The 18473-nt window shown below is 37.8% G+C and overlaps 1 protein-coding gene across 3 annotated transcripts in view; it reads left to right on the top strand.

Annotated features, from left to right (window-relative positions):
- furinb (furin (paired basic amino acid cleaving enzyme) b) overlaps window positions 1–18473 on the top strand; it is a 195222-nt gene that overhangs the window by 74167 nt on the left and 102582 nt on the right. The gene's annotated exons all lie outside the window — the stretch shown is intronic.

Genomic DNA, 18473 nt, shown 5'->3' with positions numbered 1-18473 from the left:
ACTGTGTAAATAGTGTCTAACTAATCATGTACATTTTTGGTATTTAGCAGACGCTTTAATCCAAAGCTATTTACATTACAGTTACAGTATACAGTCTGAGCAATTTAAGGTTAAAGGATTTGCTCAAGGGCCCAACAGCAGTAATCTGGCAGTTGTGGGGTTTGAACCAGCTACCTTCTGATTACTAGTCCAGTACCTTAACCACTAGGCTACGGCTTATTTAATTGTTTGTAAAATAGTTCAAAATACTAACAAAAGAAAACTGGATTAAACACTGATGTTAAGATCATGCTTCATCTTGATCAGCATTGTTGTGGGTTCAACCTGTTCTGAGACCACTAGGCAGGTTTTAAAATAATATTTTCTGCAGATGTTAATTCACAATTACTTCATATTTAATGAATTTTAAAAATGAATTTTGGCCACCCTTCAATTTGCAAAATCTCCCAAGGGCCCCAACTTTAAATCTCCAACTGACATTTTGGGACAGAATTTATTAATAAGAAATGTCAGGTAATTACAATCCCAGAACCTAATTACTTTTAATAATAATAATAATAATACATTTTATTTATATAGCGCTTTTCAAGATACTCAAAGACGCTTAACTTTTATGACTTCTCAAATCTTGTGCTTACTCTCAACAGCCATGGGCTACTCGTGGTCATTTTAAACTTAGTAAAAGGAAACTGTTGAAGTCTTAGAGAAACTTCACACAGGATAGGAATCAAACTCAGGCCCTTTTGCTGTATGGTGACGACACTACCCATCACTCCACCGTGCCACCTGTGCTCACAAATTCTTTCTTGCAAACATTTGTGACTGTATTAGAGTAAAAGGATATTATGTGTATAGGTGTATATGTGTGTTTGGGACATGCTTGATCCAGATGTAACTTCTCTCAGCATAAAACAGAGGAATGCAAAACTAATTAAAAAACCTATTTAGGAATAAGAAAACTGATGTTAAAAGATTAATGTACTATGCATCAACAAAGCTGTGAAAATCTGCAGTGTTTACTAATGTATTTTAGAGCCCTCTGGGGAAGGAGATGTACGCACAAATAGGCTCATTTTGATATTTGTGTGAGTGAGTTTCTGTTTTGTCTCTTGTGTGAGTGTGATGGAGCAAGCTAACCTTGCACCCAAATTATACATGCAAGCCACGCTCTCATCCATAACCAATAGAAGCTTCATTAGTACAAGTACTCATTATTCATTTTGTTTTGAGTGTTTTTTGAAGTGCTTCTTAAAAAAATATTCAGTGGTAAAACATCTTGCTTATCTGATTCTGATAAAAGAGAGCTGTTTTGGATTCAAAATTAATGGAAAACAAACTTAATATTTCCCTCTAAAAGGACTCTTTTTGGATAAAAACAATACAGAAGATATTTTGAAAGCATTTGAATGACCAGACCAGTTAGTTTGAGTTTTATATTAAACATTTAAATCTTTTCCTGAATTCATCTCAGCACACAAGAAATTATTTAAGTAAATTTCTCTGTTTCCAGTTTTTTCCCCCAAAAGCAAGTTGTGGCACAGTTCTCAGAAGTGCATTTTTTTGCAATAATTTGTTGTTAGGGCCATTAACAGGAATTTTGTGTTTGCCTCATTTTTGCCCAGGAGCCCATAGCTTAGAACTTAGGCTATATATATGTATCACTGAAGTAATCTTTAGTTAACTAGCATATGAGTTAACCTGGGTCAGTTTTAAATGATCTGCTATATAAAAGTCAGAGTACTGTTTAGTGTAGTTGTATGTGATTTGAAACTAGAGTTGTATAGATTTTATAAATTATTTATTTTAAATAATTCATTTTATATACTTGTTGGCAAAGGGTGGCTAAAACACAGAAACTCGAGGAATGTCCATAAACCTTTCATTTTTTGTATAAAAAAAAACATCTGTGTCAATTGGACCATAAGTAAAATGCAAATAAAAACAGTAGTTAATTGTGAATTATCAATTACAGATATTCAATTGAAAACAGCTAAAAGAGGGGATATGTAATGTTTTACCTCATCTACTTGATCGATTTTTGTAAATAAATGCTACTTCCTAATTCGATGCATGCAACACATTTGTAAAAGTTAAATCAATAGCATTATATGTCTGGTAAGTTTGTGGAATTATTTTATTTAGAAATGTATGAAACGTTCACAAAAATAAATGCATGTAACAGCATTTTTAAAGAATTTTAAAAAAAGTTTTCAGTCTACAGTCTATAACATTATTAAAAGATTTAGGGAATCTGGGGACTTCCTATAGATCAGAGGGCCACATCTGCATTGTGGTGCCCTTCAAAGGGTCGATTGTAACGTATCCTGCCGTGATTGCAGTCTGCCTTTTAAGTCTTGGACAATTTGTTGTTTTTCTTGGAGGCCAAATTCTGTGTTTGGTGTAAAAATGCCAAATTTCTACTGTATATTTATAATGTACTGTATATCTACAGTACATTTATATTGTACTCCTTTACCACAGATATGTACAGGTTTTTCTTTTTGAAGCACAAACTTGTATTCACTTTTCCATCTTTCATTTAATTCCCTTCCTTCTGCTTCAATTTTCTCCTCTTGTACATTTTGGGATTATTTGTAAATATTTCTCAACATCACTTGTTGGAAAACTGCCTCAGTTAAATGCTGATTTGGAAACACTGCCATCTAGTGGTGGGATGCGGTCACTTTGCGGGTCACAAAATCAGTATTCATTGTGGGATGCAGTTTATGTACAATTTTACAGTGTATTTTAAGACAATCATACGTCTTTTAAGCTCTTACAGGCCACATAAAATGACGTGGTGGGCCGGATTTGGCCCACAGGCCTTGAGTTTGACACATGTGCTGTAGATGCAGAGCATGGCCATAAACCAGGATTGTATGCACATGACTTTCAATCCCTCAAACAGCATTGCATTAAAAATAGCATGCTTTTGTGATGAATATAGACACATGGACCTAGGAAAAAATACAGCTCATCTTTGCTATGCATGTCAGAAGCCTTATACTAACAACATCCAGAATTGTCATGACTCAAACTCATCTCTGATGTACTGATGCAAAGTGTAATGGTGTGCTGTGGTGTTTCACTAAAAATGTGTGAAGCATTATGAAGCACTACACATAACAAGAGACCCTGGACTGTACAGCAGCTGAAGTGTTATCAGGCAAGAATAGAAAGAAAATACAATGATTGGTGTACTCAGTATCAAAACTATAGCAAAAGATAAACATTGCGAAACACAGTGGTAAACATGCCTCTCTGCCAGATTTTTATATACATGGATATATACAAAGACCAATAAAGTTGCTTAGGTTAGTCATTTTTAATTGGCTACAGATCTAAAAGGAGTACAGAGTAAGGTGTCTTTTTATTAACATATTTTCCTACTGTCCCAGCTTTTTTGGAATTAGGTTTATATTAATATATTTGCAAGTAGTTTTAGGAGGAATGTTGTGCAAAGCTTTGTTCAGTTCAGTTTAGTACATGAAGTTCTTTCAGCATGACCTTGCCTTTATTAATCATTATAATTCTTTAAGACCAAGTTCACCCTGCAATAACTCTTATTGATCCTTGCAGACCTTCATCACCTATTGAAGTCTATACCTCTTTCTGACTGCTTGTGTTGCTCCTATGCTGTTTAAATTGACAGAGGGCATAAAATCAAGTGAACAGATCCAATCTGAGTTCCTGGCCCAAAGGAACTAATTTAAAGTCAGCCGTAATGTCAAAGCAGTCACATTTGGAGTGAATACCATGCCACACTTGATTCTCCACCTCGCTGCGAAGAAATTTAGTAGAAATGTATTGGCTGGCTAATCAGAGTTCCATTCCCCGGTGTACATGTGGATTTGACTATTTAGAGGCAACAGCAGCAGTAGTGAGCTTTTTTCACGTGCCCCTGTATGGAGGCAAATTCTCAGAGCCGGAGTAGTCTACAGACTTGGAGCTACATGCTTATGGTGAAATTTGTGTGCAGTCAGTGCTACATGCTTCTCTGTGCCTTATTATGAAACGCATTGTTGCTGAAAGTGCCCAAGGACTTTACCAACAGAATGATTAGTAAAAGTACTAACAGCAGGCCTTTTTGCTAGCTTTGGTATATGATGATCATTGTTGTTCCAGCATTCCTTACTGTCACAGTCTTAAACACCAGCCTGCAAGCTGACTTCTAAGTGGTCTTTGCACAGCATCCATGCACTTAGTCTTTCTAATGGTGCCAAGGCATTTTGAACTGGTGGCTTGTTAAAAGAAATAATACAGCTGTGAAGGAATACATTAGCATCTAAGAAATCATTTTTAGCATGTCTAGCATGCAGCCTATCATCTATTTTGATCTATCTATTGTTTTCTTTTTTGTATTTAAACTATTGCAAAGCCATTTATACGAGACATCATAAAACTTTTTTTTTTTTTTTTTTTTTTTTTCTGAAACAAACCTACAAACCTTTTTAAAAAAAAAAGTTAGGACATTGTGTGAAATGTTGTGCTGCCGCGATTGGTCGACCTAGTCGATTAGCGTCGACGTCAATATTTTAAGTCGGTGCATGGTTTTAAAACTATGTTTATAAATGATCCTTTTTTAATTTCTACAATGTTTCCATTCATATAACCATTCATATGATTTCCCTCAGCACTACTTGCTGCGTGCAAGTCGTATTTGGTCCAGTCACTGGTTGGCGGCATTAAGCGCAGTCTTAAAAAATGCCGTCTGCAGCAGTCAGAGGCCAATTGTAGAGAGCTTTCTAAGAAGAGTTAAAAGACCCAAATCATCAAAAGTTTGGGAATACTTAAAACTGGCACAAAACAAAAAGGTGGTTTGTACACTGTGCAAAGCTTTGATGGTACCACAGCAGCACTAGCACAATGTTGCACGTCTATATTGTTTCATTAGGCTTCTTAAATGTGGAGATCTTGGAACACCGTATTGCTTAGCGAGTTCAGTTAGGGCGCATGAGACGCGGCAAAACTTTTACTTCTATATTGTTTTAATACGTTTCTTAATCGCGGAGATCTTGGAATACCGTATTTCTTAGCGAGTTCAGTTAGACCGCCTCGCACTTTGCTGCATTGTGCTCATGATTTTTGCGGTTGCCGCGGCGCTTAAAGCACAAAAAGCTTCACATGTGAAACACTTACCACTTTGTTTACATAAACCCTGTTTACATTTAATTTTGTGCCATAATATTATGCCATACAGGTTGGATAATTCGACTAATCGATAAAACAGTCTATAGATTAATCGATAGAAAAATAGTCATTAGTGGCAGCCCTAGTGAAATGCAGTACAAAGATGAAACGTCATTTTTAAGAACTGATATAAGAAGTAGAAAGAAAAGATTTACAATGTGTTATTGGATCATCTGTTTGTATTTTGTAAATAGAAACACATTTAGAATTTGATACCTGCAACACACTCCAAAAAAGTGGGGTAAGAGGCATGGATGGTGGACGTTTTTGCATGAGCTGTGGATGATTTTATGTTTTTTATTTATTACTTTGTTTCTGTTATTTTGACCACCTTATTCATTACTGATTGTTCTGTTTTTAGCCACACATTTTTCCACACAGGTTTTATTAGCTAGACGCAACCTGCCCTCATTTTCACAAGTAAGCAAAAGGAGTGAATATGAATTTAAATGTTAAAAGCTTTGTATTTACTATATTTGACAGTGACATATGGCATGGTGTAAATTTTTAATAGGTTTAAATATAATGCATTCATTTTATTAATCTGTTGGTTTATTGCTAATGACTTTTAAAACAGAAAATCCTTCTCTTGCTCCGTATACTTTATCACCCATCTGTACCCTATTTATCTATTAAAGTTTACCCCATGAGACCCCCCACTAACCAGATGATGTTTGGGTAATGGACCATTGTCAGCACTGCAAGGACACTAACAGAATAATGACATGACAGTGTGTGTGTGGTTCTGGTAAGAGTGTATCAGATCCAGCAGTGTTGTTGGGATTTGTAAATACTGTTTAAACTTACTGGCCTCTTTATTAGAAACACACACCCTGTTAGCACTCGTTTTTTGTGTACAATTAGAGGTTTGTGCTATTTTCTTTTTTTCATCCACAATGTATGTTTATCTCCCTCCAGCCTTTATCAGTGAACACTTTCTGATTAAAGGGTGCTGTTGGCTTTATGTTTTTGGTTGGAGCAATTCTTTTTTCCCAGCACTGGCAGTGTGGTGTTTAAAAATTCCAACAACACTTCTACACCTGATTAACCCATACCAGTTCAACACAGTACCATGCCATTACCATTCTAGTTTCATTGCAGTGCAGAGAATGGTCCACCACCCAAATCAATTCTAGTTTGTTGGATTCCCATGGATGTCTCTCTTTGATTAATAAATGATGTAAATAGGTAGAACAAAGTGCATAAAGCAACAGATGGTCTGCATCAGTAATTGTATACTCGCAAAGCGTATTTGCATGGTAAATGTAGCTTATAAAATAATTAATAGTTGTACCTAATCCTGTGCTCGGTGAATGAATGCTAAACAGATGCCTTTAACTATCAGAATCTTTCCACAACTATGTAATATAAAGTAGGATGGGATGTAGCCAATGAAGTAATAATGTGGCTAATTAGAAAAAAATTACATTTAGATATCAGCCTGGCAGGGGTCAGGCTTGAACCAGTAACCTTCTGATTACTAGTCCAGTACCCTTAACTACTTATCCACCACTGCCCTATACCTATTACCTATAACTTTTACAATAAAAGTGTTTTTCCTGTACTTTAGAACGTCGAAAGAGTTGTTGAAAGTGTTTTGTGATGTCGGGTGAAATACAGACTGGACTGGTTGTAAAATATGATTGGAGTTGGTTTTGGAATATGACATTAATGGCTTTAATGCTTAGAAAACTTCTTGTTGTAAAAATGTCCTTCCCAAACAGCAGGAAGCTTGTCAGGGTGACCTGCAGGCCTGCTATAGATGAATCAAAATTACTTTCTCTCTCTCTCTCTCTCTCTCTCTCTCTCTCTCTCTCTCTCTCTCTCTCTCTCTCTTCTACTCAGACTGAAATAATACAGGCTGCATTTCCCATTGCACTGATCTCTCTTGTAGAGAGTGCAGTGGTGGCAAAAATTATGATGAAATGTGAGGTGGCAGATATTAAAGCTGAATATGAGGCAGAGAACATCCAGGTTCTGTAGCGTTTGCTTTTACTGACAATCTGATAAAGCAGCCTTGCCTGTAAAAAAAAAATCTGGCATCTTGTGTGTATCTCCCTTTAGCCCAGCTCAAGAGTGCTGAGCTGAGAAATAATGCGATTTAGATCTTTAACGAAAAAGAATAAATTTTACTGTACATTCAGTCTGTGGGCCATTTATTTCTCTATACAAATACTGACACTTTATTAGGAACAACGTTAATTTTAAGTAGGACTTCCTTTGCTGTCAGAACAATCTTCATGTTATTGCCAAGTTGCTTCTGTTGGGCCCCTGAATAAGGTCCTTTACCCTCAGTTGCGTGCATCATATTCAGTTATAATTAGAAGGTGCTTTGGTTAAAAGGTGGCTGGTATATGTAAATGTTCCAATTATTCTTTTAACATCTGGCTTATTTTGAGCCAAATTTGACAGTTTGGAATTGTCAGTTGCACATTAGTGCTGCCAGTCTTTTATTTTACCAGATTACGAAGGTGCTTATTAGATTCAGATCTAGTGACAGGAGAGGCTTTTAAAGTGTTTACTTTTATGGCATTTATTCAATGCTTGTATGCAAAGTTACATAATACAACACAGGCAGTTGAAGGGTAAGGACCTTGTTAAGTGCCCTTTTGTGCTATCACTACCTTTCAATTACCATTGTTAACAATAATATAAGCACACTTTTGTATATCCTACAGTTACCTCTACACTGATTGAATACAATCAAAGCAATTGAGGATTAAGGGCCTTGCTCAAGGGCCCAGAAGTCACAAGCTCTAGAGGCTTTTGTGCATTAAAATCCCAGAAAATAAGCAATTTCTGATATTCTGGCAGTTAAGCTGCCTGGCACTAATAATAATGGCATTCAGATCACATTTTCCTCATTTTGATGTTTGATGTTTCTTTTTTGCACTGCTGCCACATGACTAATAATGAATAATTGCCGGTGACCCATGTTCGATCCCCACATCTACATTTAAATTTTCGGCATTTAGAAGACACTTTTATCCAAAGCGACTCACAATTATGACTGAACACAATTTCTTAAGCGATTGAGGGGTAAGGACCTTGCTCAGGGGCCCAACAGTGGCAACCTGGCAGTGGTGGGGCTTGAACAGGCAACCTTCTAATTACTAGTCCAGTACCTTAACCACTGAGCTACCACTGCCCTAGACACATCTAGGCTATGTCTGTTTGCTGTTTAATGTGTTCTTTTTGTGTACACAATAGTCTTTTTCAGGTAATCTTGGGTCCAGCACCAGCTGATTACACTGAGTGAAGGTTTACACACTAGTCAATTTATCAGTTATACTGTACAATTCATCACAGACTGTACCCAAATGCAAGAATATAATGCTAAATTTCAGGTAATACTTTCTAAATTGCTTCTAGGTGTAAATTAGTGAGTTGGTTTGTGTATGTGTGGTGCTCTGTGAATACCTGCCCTGTCTAGAATGTGTTCTCACAGCAGACCAGTATTTTCAGAAGCAGTTTTTAATAACCACAGCTTTCAGCAGTATGAAGCAGGGAGTGAAGATCAACAAATAAGAAGAATAAAGGAATGTGCCTCACATTTTTAAAAGACTTTGCACATACAATGAGAGTTCCTTTAACACTGAAGATGTTACAAATTGTGGTCCAGATAGGATTTAGATATTTTATTATGCATTAAAACAATGACACCAAACTAGCCATTAATTAATAATTGTTGCCATTAATTAATAATTGTTAACAATAGTTTTAATATGAATTATTCAGAACTCATTAAATTAAACAGTGTAAATGAATGGAACAAATGAAACAAGGACATACCAATAATAACAATAGCTCTCACTGATGTGATAAAAAGATTTAGGATGAATATACACAACACACATGTGCAGTGATTGTTATATAATCAAAGAGCAAGATTGTAGAAGTAACAAAAGAGAATAATAGACTGTGATTATTAAATAGCAGTTTGCTGAGTGATTCTTGTCAGTGTGGTGTACAGTGTGGATGTTCCCCAGCCTCCTCTGCTTAATTAGAATGAATTTAGTTTTGAAGCCCCAGGCTACACTTAGCTGTCCTCTGGCCTTGATCTTTATGTCTTGAGTAACCTCAATAGTGCCATTGATCATGCTGGGAAATAGAAAAAAGAGGTTTCTGTTTCTTTTAGCGCATTTGTTTCTAATTGCTGTTCTAGAAACTCCAGCATTGGAAACTAGCAATCTCTTCCTCGTTTAACAGGCCTTAATTAGCTAATTACAGAGAGGTGAATTCGCTTGACCTTGACACAGCCAGCTGACTGTCAAGCATTAGGTACTGATGAGTGTTGGTAGAAAATTGTTACAAGTTGTAAGTGTCTGTCCTGCATTGGATCTATATGGACCAGTTATCAGTCAGAACAGCTGACATTGTTGAATCAGTTGCAGATTGTTATCCTACTTCCCAAAACGTACCAACCCTTGCTTGACAGCAAACAACCTGCAGTGGTAAGCTTTAAGCCTTTGATTACCTTGGCAACACTTTTTGACTCACCCAAATCCTTTGGGTGTTCAGGACCTCATGTTTACTGCTGGTCTTTGGTCTTCATGAGTACTGCCTACTCAGGGGTGGTACATTTTAGCCACTGCAATATTGGATATGCAATTGCACTATTGCATAGCCAAAATTTACATAAGCATAAGCAACTGTTTGGCTTTATTATTTGTGCCTAAACCAAACACACACAACTAAGCTGAGTCGATTTGATTTCTCAATATCTGTACACTTGGCAACCATATGCCCAGCTATTGCATTTACCACCTTCATAAGCCATATTCCTTTGTGCATATAGATGTTTCATATAATTACTTATTAACACTTGTTAAGTATATACAGTGGGAGAAGTGAAATGTGTGACTGCTTTATTCTGATCAGATTTGCATTTGGGTATAGAAAAAGCCAAACCTGATGATCATTAGAACCCTAAGGCTGTGCAACACACACACGTGCTGCACCACAGCGGTGCTGAAGCTGCTACTGTCATGCATCTTCAACTGTTCAAATCCGCTTAACTTTTTTCATGTCTTTTGCTCCTCCCACTTAGCATTATTATGCTCACATTGCCTTCTGGGACAATACCCTGCCGACACGTATTAAAAATGAATAACTTCCAGCTGCTTGGTAGCATTTTGTTGCTGCCAATGTGAACCCAGAGATTTGTAAAGCCATACAGAGGAAGGGTGCTAACTGGCCCCTATTGTACACGAGTCCACAGACTACAGAGGTTCACTAGTGTCTGATTGATTGGGGAGGCAGAAATGCCATCCGTCCCACCCAGAAAGCAGGGCCAATTATGATCTTTACAGCTTTTCTCTTGCACCCCAATACCAAAGTGTGAAAGTGGTGCATGTCTTGGCTAGTTTAATTGGCTACTGCACTGAACAGTATTTCAAAATAAGACAGTGCCTATTTATAAGTACAGATTCTGCTAAGTTTACATGGATTTGGGACATGTAATTTTTTTATGAATATATCTTTTTATATTGAGGCTTTTATCTGTAGCACAGACAGAACCAAATGCATGCTGGTCATAAACGATTGTCTTTGTCTTGTGTTCAAGTACAGATTTTCCCAAGAGGCATGAGACAACAGCCAGCAATAGTAGGCAATCATTACTCTGCAGCAGTTCTTTGACATTGGCTTGGTGTGTTACAGTCCCTAAATGAGGGGAAACAATTCTCAGTTGGGCTGTGTTTTTTCAAGACTTGGTTTAATGATCCAGTTCAAATAAAACAAATAAGTTTATAGGGTGCAAAATGTACTAGCCTTTCTGGGTTTTTTGTTTATTCATTAATTCATCATCACTTACCATTTCATGCTAAAAAAAATCTTATATAATACATAACATTAAAACCATCACATATATTGTGTATGCCACCAAAACAGCTCTGACCCATCAAGGCATGGATTCCACAAGACCTCTAAAATGTTCTGTGGTATCTGGCACCAAGATATAAGCAGTAGATCCTAAGTTGTGAGGTAGGACCTTCATGGATTGGACTTCCTTATCAAGCACATCCTATTGGATGCTCTGTTGGATTGAGATATTGGGAATTTGTTGTTTGTTCCTCAAACTATTTCCGAAGAGTTTTTGCTTTGATGTATTATCCTGGTGTGTGTGTGTGTCTGTGTGTGTTTGTGTATTGTCTGCATAACAGTGGAATTCGAAACCATGTTTATTTTCCGAATGGTAGCATGTAGAGTCTAAATAATAGAGGTCTCTACACTGACCCCTGTGGAGCACCATACTTTTGTAGCTTCTGAGCATTTATTATTTGAACAAATTGGTAGCGGTCAGTCAGACAGGATTTTAAGTGAAGAGAGTGTCAGTACCTCAATACCTATTGTACTTTCTAGCCTCTTCAGTAAAATATTGTGATCATTAGTATTAAATCCGGGTGGCACGGTGGCTCGGTGGGTAGCACTGTCGCCTCACAGCAATAAGGTCCTGGGTTTGATCCCCAGACGGGGCGGTCCAGGTCCTTTCTGTGTGGAGTTTGCATGTTCTCCCCGTGTCTACATGGGTTTTCTCCAGGAGCTCCGGTTTACTCCCACAGTCCAAAAACATCCAGTCAGGTTAATTGGAGACACTAAATTGACTGGGGGGGTGTGTGTGAGAGTGTGTGTGAGTGTGTGTGAGTGTGTGTGTGTGAGGATGTGTGAGGATGTGTTTCTGCCCTGCGACAGACTGGCCGGGGTGTTACTGTGTGCCTTGCACCCACTGAAAAGCTGGGATAGGCTTTAGCCCCCCCCCCTAATTGGATAAGTGAGTATTAAATGCAGCAATAAGAATGAGAACATTATCAGAATATAGATCATTATACTACCTTAATGCAGTGTCAGTACTCTGGTTGTGTATAAATACTGATTGAAATCATGAATATGATTTCTGTGCAAATATGAGTGTAACTGTTAGGAAACTGCTTTTTCACAATCTTTGAATCAAAAGAAATATGTGATATTTGAAAATTAGACAGCATATATGGATTAATATTTGATTTCTTAATCAAGGATTTAATAACTGCACATTTAAAAGATTTGGGTACACACACCATAGCTAAGAGATGCATTTATTATAATAAGCAAGAGTTCTGTGATGGCAGGAAGTAATTCTTTAAGTAAGCATGTTGGAATAGTGTCAAGTAAACATGAAGATGACTTTGATGATTTAATAAATGAAGTTAGTTTAGTTTGGGAGATTAAAGAAATGTTATTGGATATCATTGCTATCAAATGGGAATCTTAAAAAGGAAAAATATAAAGATTTAGGCAGCCAGAGCACCTTTCCATGTTAGCTGATACAACTTCATTGTAGTGTTCTGCCATATGCGCTCTAACTTTTGTGCTGTCTGTTTTAGAACATGTGTGTGGTCATTATAACATAAGCATTTTCTTCTTGGTTCTTTTTAATCATTTTAATTTTACCTGGTTCTATATTACCTAAGGTTTTGTGGAATATTTAAATACACAGCAATCTGGTAGAGAATTTGTTAATATGCAAACCCCATTTCTAAAAAAGTGTGGCCTTTGTGTAAAATGCAGTAAAAAGAACAATCTATGATTTGTTTGATTTGAACTACTGACAAAGGTAGAAGGAAAAGATTTCCAGTTTTCACTGATCAACATGACTGCACACTGTTCCACAACAAGCAGGTGAATTGTTAAAATGTGAGGGAATCATATTTGGGTATAAAAGAAGGATCCACCAATAGATCAGTCTGCACAAGCAATGATAGCATGTGGCTCACCACTTTGTGCCAATTTTCATGAATGAATTGCCAATCAGTTCAAAAAGAACATTTCTCAGTCCAGAAATCCAGATTTGTATTTTTGACTAGACAAAAGTCTATCAAGATAAATGACAGATGAACATATTTTAGGTAGGCAGTTTTTGTATTTGTGTTTTCATGAATGGTCATTCTGACTACAATGTTTTTTTGGAAATGGGGTTTTGTGTTAGTAGAGAATGATCTATGATTAAGCAGTTGTGTGGTAGAACATCAAGCTTATCTTTGCCAATTCAAAGATTTAATATTAAGTCTGAGGCATGTTTACTGTTGTGAGTAGGTTCCATTACATTTAGGGTGATATAGTCAATATGTTTTTAAGTGGATTGTGCATATTTTCATAATGAATATTAAATTCTCCAACAATTAAGGTCTTATCAGTTGATAGTACTAAATTGAGAAGAAAGTCAGCAAATTGTCAAAGAAGCCGGGGGAGGGGGGCAGTTAAAAGTAATTAGCTTCAACATATGAAGTTTTTTATCTGATGTAGATTGGTTTTCCACATCATATTCCACATTCACCTATAGATTATTTTTACAGTAATGCCTATGTCTTTGTCATAAATTGTGGTTACTCCTTCATAACTATTCTATTAAGACACAGTTCTCAATCCTATTTTGGAACTGAAAATGTAATGAATAATTTTGGCTTAATTCCCTTTATTGTACAGATTACATAATGCTGCTCATTTATGTATGAAAATTTAAATTCTGCAGTCTAACAATGTGACCAAAAGCCCAGCTGGAAATATTTAAAAAAGAAAGAACTGGAAAAAAGGGGCAAGTGGTATAAGATCAGAAAGAATGAAGAAAGGGAAACTGTAATGCATTGCAGTGTTGAAGGGGTAGCAGCAGGGGTATGGGGTAATACATAATGTGCCTCATGTTAATAACAAATGCACTTGCATCCAGCAGAGCCTAAAAGACAGAGTGCATGAGAAAGCTAGACTTACAGAGATAAAAGACCGGAAGCAGAAATTGAAAATTAGATTGAGATCATCAGTGACAAAGGGACAAAAGCTGACAGAGAGGCAAAATGAAAGAGATGGAGGAGAGGAAGAGAAAGGAAGACGTGGTGGTGGGAAGGGGGATAAGAGAGTCTGTAAGTCTGATCTTCATTGTACTTCCATCTGACTTCACCTCAATAGCCGGGTCTGACAGGTGTGTATGGACATGTGTAGGTGGAGGAGTGTGTGTGTGTGTTTTACAAGCTTCGACCTTGCACTAATAGCAAGGTGACAGAGGAAAAAGCAGGATGAGTAATGACAGAAGTATGAATAATGACAGCACATTCACACACATACACAGAATTTGAGCTAGAGGGTTGAAGTTCAGTAAGATTTGACAATTTTGTCAGTGACACCTGATTTAAGCTTGTAGTTGAGCTAGGATCTGTTCACACAGCAAGGCAAACATATTTTATTCTTTCCTTTATTTAATTTCAGTAACATCAATATCCCAGTCAGGTTCAGGGTTCAAAGGCTTTCTTGATTAAACTGACAGCAAGGCAAGACGATGCATGCAAGAATAGCACATTTTCACTGTTTAAATCACACATTTTCCCCAACTAATGACAATTTTCAGTAATCACTTCACCACAGGTTGGTGGAAACTGGAGTTACTGGTGGAAACAGTACATTGGAAGAATATGCCAAGTTCAAACTGACAATAACTAGAGGAAAAATCATATTAATTTAACTGTTTTTGTCTGCAGTGCAAAAAAAAATCTAATAAAGGTGTACACCTTTTTTCCATTTTTTTTGCTGCTTCTGTATTTAGGGGTTGCCACAGCAGATTATTCTGGTCTGCATATCTGATTTGACACAGTTTCTTTGCCAAAAGCCCTTCCTGATGGAACCCTGATATTTTTTATCTGGCCACCTCTCAATGACTATGCTGTTCGGCCAACTACACCGACCAGGCATAACATTATGACCATTGACAGGTGAAGTGAATAATGATTATCCCTTCATCACGGCACCTGTTAGTGGGTGGGATATATTAGGCAGCAAGTGAACATTTTATCCTCAAAGTTGATGTGTTAGCATCAGGAAAAAATGCGCAAGCGTAAGGATTTGAGTGAGTGTGACAACAGCCAAATTGTGATGGCTAGACAGCTGGGTCAGAGCATCTCCAACACTGCAGCTCTTGTGGGGTGTATCTATTAAAAGTGGTCCAAGGAAGGAAAAGTGGTCCAAGGAAAGAATAGTGGTAACAGAGTCATGGGCGGCCAAGGCTCAATGATGCACGTTGGGAGCGAAGGCTGGCCTGTGTGGTCCGATCCAACAGTTGAGCTACTGTAGCTCAAATTGCTGAAGAACTTAATGCTGGTTCTGATAGAAAGGTGTCAGACTCCATGCCTCGACGGGTCAGGGCTGTATTGGCAGCAAAAATGGGGACCAACACAATATTAGGAAGGTGGTTATAATTTTATGCCTCATCGGTGTATATGGCTAAAAGAATGTGGATGCCTGACTATGAGCTTGAAAGATTTTTCATTTCAAAACATGGACCCTATCTTTTGTCTCAAGTACTCCGGGTTCTTTGAAACTCTCCAACCTTTCAACATGCAGAAGGTGACTTGGCTATTTTAAATGACCCTAGGTGTGAGTAAGTAAATGAGTAGTTGTGTGTGTGTGTGTGTGTGTTTTCTTTGTTCTATTCCTGTGCCCTTTCTGAAGTGTATTTTGCCCCCCAGACTTTTCTCTTGTCTAACCCACCACCAAGTAATAAAAAATAAATGTATTAATGATTAAATGTACAATGTGTGTCCACAATGTGGTTTGCCATTATATCATATGATCACCCTAAACCAAATTTACCAAACACATCAATTTATTTGCCACTTAAATAAAAGCCGGATTGTTTGCCTTATTTTTGGTACTTAATTGGCCTAGCTTTGTTTAAAATCAGTGAAACCAAGTATCTGTATATAGAGCTAGCACTGTGGTATTACCATCTGATCAAAGGATGTCAAAGTATCAGAGGATGATAAACAACAAATGCATCCACACTGAGCTCCAGATAAAGCAGGACAATGTAGGGCTTGGTGGGGCAATACAGTGAGTAGAATAAACAGCTTCTGATGGTGCTGTGTATGCAGTTTGTTATGGACCCACATACTCAACACCCATCCATCTTCCTGTATGGTGTTTGTCAGCTGGGATGTTCCCAGTGCAGCCTGCAGGGTCGAGTGAAGGTGAGAAGCTGAAGTAAATGAGAAGTCTGGGTTTAATCACCCGTTTTCTCATTTTAGCCCAAACGTCACTCTCCCTCACACTATCAAACACACACTCACGTACATACACACATACACACATTGAGTAACATCCACTTTTTGCATACACTTGTGTGTGTGTGTTTACACTGAGCACATGTGGACAGCCTAACTGCACACCGTGTGTGTAAAATGAATTAGATGCTTCATTGCACACACAGCAGCAGAGCATGTGCTTCCAACCCTTTAGTGACTCCTTAAAGCTAGTGTGTGTGCATGCGTGTGTGTGTCCTAATCATACCACAGGTATCCTAGTGGATGCTGTTGATTATGTTTTCACACAAGTCAATTTGTTTACACACATCTCTGAAGCTAAGAATTTTGAGTGTACTTTGATTATTTAGGGGCTGCATGCTCCAAAGGTCAAAATCTATTATTATGTAGTGGCTTATCAGTTTTGGAGTCTTATAATGTAAACAACACAAGCCTAATTGAAATACTGTTGCTACAAGTGAACCGTAAAGTGAGCTGTTCGTATCACTGTTGTAGCATAATTATGTATGATAACATCACGTATAGTGATAACTTAGTGTGCTAAATAGTTCCTCTTATTGGCAATTTAGCATTAGATTAAACTATATTGGTGGCATGGTGGTCTGTTAAGCTAGGCCTTTGCTGAGATCCAGGTTTTTTAATATTAGTGGTGTTAATTTTTTTAATGCTTCCTCTCCACTGGTGATGACCCACACCTCTGATTGAGGAGAGCGAACTGACACACATCCCCTAAGCAGCAGCCAACTGCATTTTTTCACCTGCACCAGTCGAGTTCATATGCGAATCAGCCCTGTGTACGGAGAGCCACACCCTGATCAGCATTATTCCTCAACTCTGTGCAGACGCCATCAACCAGCCAGCAGAGGTCGTAATTGCATCAGTTATGAGGTCCCTATCCGGCTCCCTAACCCTGTATGAAAAACAGCCAAACGTTGTTCATATAGCCACCCAGCCCAGCCGGATTTGATACGATGTATTCAAAATCCCAGCTCTGGTGTGCTAGCGTATTTTACCTCTGCCCACCAGAGGGCCCATTAGTGGTGTTATTAGCTGGCTGGACGTACACATACATAATTGGCTGGCATACATGATGTCTGAGGAAGATAGAATGAAGAATAGAAAAGTGTTGTTGTTTTTTTTATTTAGAAGAAGAAGATATACTTTATTTGTCATATATACATATATAGATGTACAGTACAATGAAATTCTTTCTTCGCATATCCCAGCTTGTTTGGAAGCTGGGGTCAGAGTGCAGGGTCAGCCATCGTACGGCGCCCCTGGAGCAGACAGGGTTAAGGGCCTTGCTCAAGGACCCAACAGTGGCTGCATAGCAGAGCCTGGATTTGAACCTCCAATCTTCCGGTTGATAGCCCAAAGCTCTACCTACTAGGCTACCACTGTCCGTACTGCACTGACATTTATGTACTACAATTGTAGTTATAACCGTTAACTATATGATGCTTAAGGTGCTTATTTACAGTAGACATCTAGTGTGGTTTACAAATCCAGGACTCAATTTGACTCCACCTGTTGCATTTTAAATTGATTGGAATGTTTGGAAAGGTACACCTGGGTCTATAAGAACCCACAATTTGCACTGCATTGTCAGGACTAAAATCAAACCATGGAGTCCAGAGAACTGTTTGTAGATCTCCATAATTCAACTGTGGCAGAATATAGATCAGGCCAAGGATATGAATCAATATTTAAGGCATTGGGTGTGTCCAGAACCACAGTAGCTTCAATAACTTTGGCCAAACTGTGCATTGATCAGGGAGGTAGGAAAGAACACAACAATCCCTCTTAGAGAGCACCAAAATCCTGTTGAGAAATGGGAAAACTGTAGCACTCCATAAATAAGTCTGTTGATGCATGCTTCAAATGAAGAAGTCATTCGGATTGAGTGACGAAACGTATCTCTACAACAAACTTGTGTCCAGATGAACTGATTCAACTTTGTGGATCCATAAATAAGGCTTTTATGACAGAATGGCAGATTCGCAACTATGAAATACAAAGCATATGACAGCCTACTTGGAGTTTTCTATATTATACGCAAAGGACTCTTCTGAACATAAGAAAAAGATGGTATAATGAATAAAATTGAACACTTAGGGCAGAACAGCATGTACTATGTCTGTCAAAAAGCAAGCACTGTCTAATATTATCCCAAAGTTGAAGCGCGGTGGTAGCATCATCATCAAGACTGGTAAAAATGAG

The sequence above is a fragment of the Trichomycterus rosablanca genome, chromosome 1 (assembly GCF_030014385.1).
Source record: "Trichomycterus rosablanca isolate fTriRos1 chromosome 1, fTriRos1.hap1, whole genome shotgun sequence".
NCBI lineage: Eukaryota > Metazoa > Chordata > Actinopteri > Siluriformes > Trichomycteridae > Trichomycterus > Trichomycterus rosablanca.
Note: the sequence above shows the minus strand (reverse complement) of the source record. Positions and strands in the feature narration are given on the sequence as shown.